Below are 8994 nucleotides of genomic sequence, written 5' to 3' on the forward strand. Positions count from 1 at the left end.
TGCCGTATGTACTATACTATTGACATTTTTTGACATTTTTTAACCCTTACTATAGCAGTGGCGTTTTTATGCCTTACTTGTACTATGATAGTTTTTAATGCCCTTACTATTGACTATGGACATTTTTTGACATTTTCTGATATCCCTTACTTTAGCCATTTGATGTTTTTATGCCTTACTATAATATGACGTTTTTTGACGTTTTATGCCATTTAACTATACTATGACAAATTTTTCACGTTCATTTTATCCCTTACTATAGCATGGCATTTTTGCTTACTACACTATGAAGTCCTCTTTTCTGAGGTTTTTATGCTTTATTATACCATGATGGTTTTATGCCTTACTGTACTATGACGTTTTTTGACGTTTTTTATCCTTTAATATACTATGACGTTTTTTGATGTTTTTTATCCCTTACTATAGCATGACGTTTTTATGCCTTACTACACTGACATTTTCTGAGGTTTTTATGCCTTATTATACTATGACGTTTTTAAGCCTTACTATAGTATGACGGTTTGTGAAATTTTATGCCATACCATACTATGACATTTTTTGACATTTTTTATCCCTTACTATAGCATGATGTTTTCATGCCTTACTACACTATGTTGTTTTCTGAGGTTTTCATGCCTTACTATACTATGACTTTTTTTTTGCGTTTTTATCCCGTAATATATTATGACGTTTTTTGACGTTTTTATGCCTTACTATAGTATGATGTTTTTTGAAATTTTATGCCTTACCATACTATGACGTTTTTTGACCTTTTTTTATCCCTTACTAAAGCATGGCGTTTTTATCCCTTACTATACAATGCTATTTCTGACGTTTATATGTCTTATCATACTATTACATTTTTATGCATGACTATAGCATGATATTTTTTTATGTTTTTATCCTTTACTATAATATGAGGTTTTTATGCCTTACTATAATAAGACGTTTTTTGACGTTTTTTTATCCCTTACTAAAGCATGGCGTTTTTATGCCTTACTATACAATGCTATTTCTGACGTTTCTATGCCTTATCATACTATGGCGTTTTTATGCCTTACTATACTATGACATTTTCTGACGTTTTTATGCCTTATCATACTATGACATTTTTATGCCTGACTATACTATGACATTTTTTTTATGTTTTTATCCTTTACTATAATATGAGGTTTTTATGCCTTACTATAATAAGACGTTTTTTGACGTTTTTTTATCCCTTACTAAAGCATGGCGTTTTTATACCTTACTATACAATGTTATTTCTGACATTTCTATGCCTTATCATACTATGGCATTTTTATGCCTTACTATACTATGACATTTTCTGACGTTTTTATGCCTTATCATACTATGACATTTTTATACCTGACTATACTATGACGTTTTTTTTATGTTTTTATCCTTTACTATAATATGAGGTTTTTATGCCTTACTATAATATTACGTTTTTTGACGTTTTTATGCCTTACTATACTATGACGTTTTATGCCATACTATACTATGACATTTTTTCACGTTTTTTATCCCTTACTATAGCATGGAGTTTTTATGCCTTATCATACTATGACATTTTTAAGCCTTACTATAGTATGACGTTTTTTGAAATTTTATGCCATACTATACTATGACATTTTTTGACATGTTTTATCCCTTACTATAGCATTGCCTTTTTATGGCTTACTGTACTATGATGTTTTTATGCCTTACTATACTCTGATGTTTTTTGAAATTTTATGCCTTAATATACTATGGCGTTTTTTGACATTTTTTATCCCTTACTATAGCATGATGTTGTTATGCCTTACTACACTGTCATTTTCTGATGTTTTTATGCCTCACTATACTATGATATTTTTTGACATTTTATACCTTATTATACTATGACATTTTTTGATGTTTTTTATCCCTGACTATAGGATGACGTTTTGATGCCTTACTACACTATGACGTTTTCTGACCTTTTTATGCCTGTGTGATATAGTAAGACAGTTTGTGGCTTACTACACTTTGACGTTTTTTGATACTTTTATCCCTCACTATACTATGACATTTTTTTACATTTTTATGTCTTACTATACTGAAGTTTTTAGAGTTTTGTATGCCTTACTATACTATGATGTTTTTATGTGTTACTACACTAAGACAGTTTTTGATGTTTTCATCCCTTACTATAGTATGCCGTTTTTATGCCTTACTATACTATGACGTCTTGATATTTTCTTGCCGTACTATACTATGACGTACGAGATTTGTATGCATTACCAAATTGTGATTAGCTAGTTGGTGCAGTGGTTACAGCTGTTACCTTGCAGTCAGAAGATTCTGGGTTCAAATCCTGGTCTTCACACCGTCCTGTGTGGAGTTTACCTATGCCCGTGTATTATAGTAAGACAGTTTCTGCCTTACTACACTATGACATTTTATGCCTTACTATACTATTAAGTTTGACGTTTTTTTCATTTTTTTTACCCCCTTAAAGGTATGACGTTTTTATGGCTCTCTATACATTGATATTTTTTTACTTCACTAAAGAATGGCTTCATTATACTATGACGTTTTTTGACCCTTTACTATAGTATTCCTTACTACATTGTCCTTTTTTTTTTTTTTTTTTAAAGTATATTTTTTTGGGCTTTTTATGCCTTTAATGGACAGCACAGTGGAGAGTGACAGGAAACGGGGAGGCAGAGAGAGGGGGAATGACATGCAGTGAGAGGCCGTCCGATGCGGGATTCGAACCGGGGCCAACTGCAGCGAGGACTGTAGCCTCTACACATGGGGCGCCTGCTTAAACCACTACGCTACACGACGCCCCCCATTGACCTTTTTTTTTATTGCCTTACTATACTGTGACGTTTTTTGACATTTTTATGCATTACTATACTATGACTTTTGACGTTTTTATGCCTTACTATATTATGACGTTTTTATGTGTTACTATACTATGACATTTTTTCATGTTTTTATCCCTTAATATACTATGACTTTTCAGGAGAGACTAATAAGAGGAACAAGAGAGTGCAAGTTTTCAATTAAAACAAAATTTATTGTGAACAGAAGAAATAGACTTTGGTGCTTAGACCCCAGCAGGAAATGGATCACCATGGAAACAATCCATAGGTTTAAGGTCCTTCCATTATCATGAATCTTCCCCCGGGTCTAGACACTGGTGGTGGTGGTGGTGATGAGGAATCGAGCTCGAGGATGGGAATGTCTTCATGAGGGAAACTTCTGATTGGATGGTTTGGTTCAAGATGGTCTGGCACCCACTGTTGAGGTAGAAAAGGGGTGGAGGTGGGTTGCAGATTCTTCACAGCGCTGAAATGACAGCTGAATGACAGTAGAGAGAGAGAACAATTTTAAAGTTTGACAGCTTACATGTGATCGCCTGAAGGCCACTGTGTAATGTGATTGGGTGAAGATGTGAATGAGCAGGTGGAGCTTATAGATAGCAGGAAACAGTGCTCATGACTTAGTAGGCATGTGCGAGTAGATAGTCGCCCTGACTGAACTTTCACTAACCTTTATTTTTATGCCATACTATGTTTTTATGCCTTACTATAGACTATGACTTTGTTTTACTATACCAATACATTTTTATGCTTTTCTATATTATGAAGTTTTTATCCCTTACTACACTATGACTATTTCTTACTATACTGACTTTTTCATGCCTACGATACCATGACATTTTATGCCTTACTATAGTATAACTTTTGTCTTACTATACAATGACTTTTTTATGACTTACTATATTGACTTTTTCATGTTTTATGCCTTATGCTATTATGACATTTTTATGCCTTATTATTTCATGACATTTTTATGTCTTACTATACTGACATTTTTATGCCTTACTATACTACCTTCTGTGTCACCTATAAGAGAATATATTATCACCACATCATCCTCTGGATATATGTAGATATACATTTATAAATATATGAAATTCCCACAGTAAAATGAAACTTTATTAAAACAATATACAAATTAAAATTCTGTTTTTTTTTTTATATGATTTTCTTAATTTCTCATAAAATGTATACACGTCCATCTTTTATAGTTGCACGTGTAATATGAAAATATACTGATAGGCTTTGGGATGGATATATATTCATGTAACGTGTATAATATATTTCTATTAGCTAGACATCTAAATATATGATATTGTTCCAATTTCTAACAGGTTCCACATCATTTTTACATAAGTTATACTGTATATACATGTCTTACTTCATATGTACATACATCTCATGTATGAAATTCAATACATGAACATATATTACATTTGTGTATGGGCATTTCTGAATGTAAATTCAGATCTTATGTTAAACGTTTGGTTGAAAATAGTCCACCAAAAAAGTTTCCTACTAGCTCTACTTTCATCACAGAGCTACACACAGCACTACATGCAAGCACTCACATTCCAGGCTGTGGTGTGTAGCTTGTGCTCTATACTGATTATTCAATTGTTTATAAACCACTGCTTTGCTTTTAATAATAATAATGATAATAATAATAATAATAATAATAATAATAATAATAATAATAATGGTTCACATTTCACAGTCTACCCTAACCCTGGAGGATCACAACCACACCAGCATAGACCCTTGTGTTGATTAGTCGTGATGCTTTTGTCAGTTCGATGCACTGAAGTGTGGGTTTAGTCAAGTTAGGCCAATACTGAAGGCAGCCTCTGCGTATTGAGTTAGGCACTGAAGTGAATTACAAGACAAACACTGACTACCAATTGGAAAATACACTTTGCACACACTAATTGCAACTATTTTTCAAACCCAATCTTGCATCACCTCGGGGCTTTGATATCAAACCGCTGCCTGTTAATGCCTGAATTTGATTTGACACAAGAAGCCCTGAAGTTGAAGCTAAGGATTTGGCAGACCAGTTTAGAGGTTGTGTCAGCAAAGTGGGTAGCTAAGCTACTTATCGTATTATACAGAGTTATTGTCATGTTTTGCTTGGTTCTGTCTGAGAAGCCTTCATTGCAAGCACTTTGCTGTCTTCCCTGAAGGAAAATGGGAGATAAATAAGAAAAAAAACACAAAAACAAGAGGACAAAAAGAGATAATTCCTTGATTCCTTGGCAATGTGGTGAAAGCAAATTGCAAAAAGCTTAAGATTAAGCTTTTCTTCTTTTTAACGGACTGCGGAATAAAAGTTAAAAAACAGCACAGCACATGCCAGCACCAACACAGTTTTCATCAAGGTCACATTGAGACAGTGTTGCTTTCCCATTTTTTAACTGCCATCTACAGGAAGTGATTAAACATTCGTCACACTGAGTTTTCAACAACTCCATTTACATTATTGACCCAAAACACACTTCCCTTCAGTCTGTGTCAAGTACAAGCAAGAGTCTGAAAGTTTTTCTTAGTAATGTTTGTTATTTTAAGTTGAAAATATAACTGGCAGCCAATTGTTGGCATTTCTTACAGGCAGCTGCTAAGAGCCTCACGCATCCAATTTGCTTTCCTACAGTGGATTCCAATGCTGTCAGGTTTTCACTGCACAAAAATAGTGTAGTGACATCAGCAAAAACTTCTCACCCAGCATAATCTACTTCTCCACTATGATCACATATAAATTGTAGCAATAATTAATTAGATAAACATAATAAAATTATGGCCCAGGGGCTCGAGGAACCTCTGTTGGAAAGTCAATGGTCAAATTATTTAAAAGAGACTCAAAGCAACTACACAGAAACAACTACAAAGACTATAAAGAGACACAAAACCACTACAAAAAGATATAAAAAGAGAAAAGAGAAAACAAAATGACTTGTCTAGTCATTTTGTGTCTCTTTTAGTCTGGGTGTCCTGCACCGAGTTGGGGAGCCTTTTAGATGTCTGTGCCAGGGCCACCTTGTCTCAATGTCCTTATATCTACATATGCTGATAATGAGCTGGACCTGTCTAAAATGTGAATAATTGTAACCACAACCTTTTGTCATCACCAACTGTTCTGGTGCATTAGTTTTCTGTCAGGATGACAGGTGGCTGATTCCTGCTCCTCCTCACCTCACTGACGCTGCAGTAAAACAGTTTCAGCTTTTGAGAAGATATTTTAATTGACTGGAAATCTATTTTTGTAGCCTAATTCTCAGTACTACAGTATATCATCTAGGACAGATTTGCTCTGCCTATCTTCCTTAAGTGTAGGCTACATTTTTCTGTATCAGCTCTGATGTTCCACTACTTTTCAAATGGATTATTATTGAAAAATGGGTTGAAAATCTAACAAGAAGGATGTGATCATTTGCTATTTGCAATGAATGTTGAGCTGCAGTCCAGATATATGTATCTTGGTTCTACACTGTAGCTTAAATATGCCCATGTAATGACTGCAGACAACAACTTCATTCATCCAGTTATTTGTTTTTTTATCGTTTCATCTATGCACAATAGAAACATGGGGTCTGCATCACAGTTATGAATCAGAGATGGTCAGCCTGCTGCATGGGTCTCATGTATCAGCCCACAGAGATCAAATACAGATAAGATACAGCAGGTGTTAGAACACGATGTATGAAGTTGACAGGCAAGAGAAGAATTAAAGCTACAGAGGGAAACAGCACACACTGGAGGATAACATCACAGATCATGGGAACTTTAGAGTTAATTTTTCTTTTTAATAAATAGACTGCATGAAAGAACTTCTCACTAAGTGCAAAGAAAATAGTAAGAAAATGCACCTATCACATGATGGAGGCAGGTTTTAGGTCAGGATGTTTTCCTGTGCAAATTGCTAAAACCAAGGACATGGCCTCCCAAAGGCAATGCTCTTATTTTAAAGGTTGTAAGCAACATAATTCATTACTGTCCTCTTACACTACACTTCAGTGTTTTGTTTGGTAGATGTTGACAGATGTAACAGGAAACATTTGTTTGGACATAAGTTATTGCATCAGTACTGCTAAGGCTCACATACTGAATAGACGAGTAAAGGCTGCTCCACACCCAGAGACAAATCATGCTTGTGTGTGCTAAGCCTTAATCAAGAGGCCATTTCCAGTGGGTCACTTTTCTCTCTGGTTTATAACATTTCTGTATCCTTACAGGCATTCTGTGTGGGCCTTCAGGAAAATCCTTGGGTCATTTAGAAAGTTGTTGTGTTGATGTTCTTATGACAGATTTTTAAACAGTCGGGCAACTTGTACACTACAGTACACGTCAAAGCTGGAGAATTCTTAGAGGCTCTAAAGACAAAAATAAAATGTGCCCAGCTTTTCCTTCAGATTTTGAAGGTCACAAGACCACTGACAAAGTATCTACAGACAGAGGATCTACATGTCTGCCCAAATACAACAAAATATCTGGCGAGATTTCAAGTCAGCTGCTGATACTGCAGGCCTATGAGCTTGCAGATTGAAGCTTGAAAGAAAGGGATTGCTTATGAATGGCAAATGAAGGCATTATAGATGTAACACAGTCCCTATGAAGTCCTTTAGCAGGTTTGTTTCTGTTTTTCTAAAGAATTGGTGGAGACCAAAATTAGGGCTAAAAGTTAATATTTGACTTTAATTTAAGTGGTAGACAGAAAATAAAAAGTGTTTTTATTGTTACATGGCCACTAGTGGAAGCAGTGATTAGGAAGCAAAGAAGAAAGTCAGGTGACATAATACTGTATGTAGAAGAAATGTAGAACAAAGTCTGCATCGGGAGGAGGTGAGGATGGATTGGTTGACAAAACACAGGGCTTTCAAACAGGAGACCAATAGTCAACAGTGTCTTTTATCCATGACCATTCCACAACATTAGCCACATTTATTATTGTAACCATGACAATGAAGATCTTATCTTATACATATTTTAACCCACACCATGATGATTTCTTTAACCTAACCAAGCAGCTGTTGGTACATTCTTATAGGTTGTATTCGTGTTACCATACCTGCTTTATTCAAGACCCTGCAAACCTGCACAGGTGTTTTTAGTTGCTTTTGCTAATTAGACCTCCACTAAGGCTGAACCTGGCAGAGCAGCACTGGAACTATGCAAGGCCACCAGACTACATGAACCAATTGTGTAACAGGTGCAACAAAACTAATAGGAGAGCACAGTGTGTACACACCCACACACTCCTCAGAGTTGGACTAATCAGATACAAAAACGTGGGTGGACCTTAAGGCCTTTACATCGATTCATAATTATCAAAGTAAATAACTACATCAGTGGACACAAAGCAAAATTTGGACACAGATTTTATGGGTAAAATAAATACTAAACCAACTTTGTTAAAGTGATTAGTATCCATTTGACTTTGTAGACGAGAGCGTAAGAGCACAGAGGAACAATGAACCTATACAAGAGGCTGTCAACCTACCATGATTACATTAAAGTAACACGGACACTGTATAACAGGTGATATGATGGACAGATACTTTTACCCTTTCATTAACAGGAACAACTAATCAAGACACACTGGCTGTGACAGGGGATCAAACATACATTAGTCACACAGGTGCTGAATGTGTATCTAGTGGTTATGAGCACATTTTGAAATTACAGCACTTTTTCCCCCCTGAATACTAAAAAGCTTTAAAGGTGTAAACTCTTACAAGTTTCTGGCAGCTGAATGCTTTACACTGAATGTGAATTAAACATCCTCTCATTCATTCCTGCCCAGCTATGGTGACAGATAAGCCCTGGTGTTGTCAGCTCAGACAATGTTTCAAGTCTGCATAATTGTGTGTGTAATTTTATGCCCTGTTCTGATCGCATGGGCATGTGTGGATGTGTGTGTGTGTGAATGTGTGTGTGTGTGTGTGTGTGTGTGTGTGTGTGTGTGTGTGTGTGTACACCTCCCATACAAATGTTTGTGTCTCATGATTAACTGTTCTATCACAGATGTGTATTGATTTTGCCGGTGGAAGACAGGCCGCTGTCTAACAACACAGAAAAATGTGGATCACTCTCATTCTCTTGTACTCCCTTCTCCTTCTAGTGCCAACATTTTTTTTTCCTCTCG

This window comes from Seriola dumerili, unplaced genomic scaffold, assembly GCF_002260705.1.
Source record: "Seriola dumerili isolate Sdu_G_001 unplaced genomic scaffold, Sdu_1.0 BDQW01000147.1, whole genome shotgun sequence".
Lineage (NCBI taxonomy): Eukaryota > Metazoa > Chordata > Actinopteri > Carangiformes > Carangidae > Seriola > Seriola dumerili.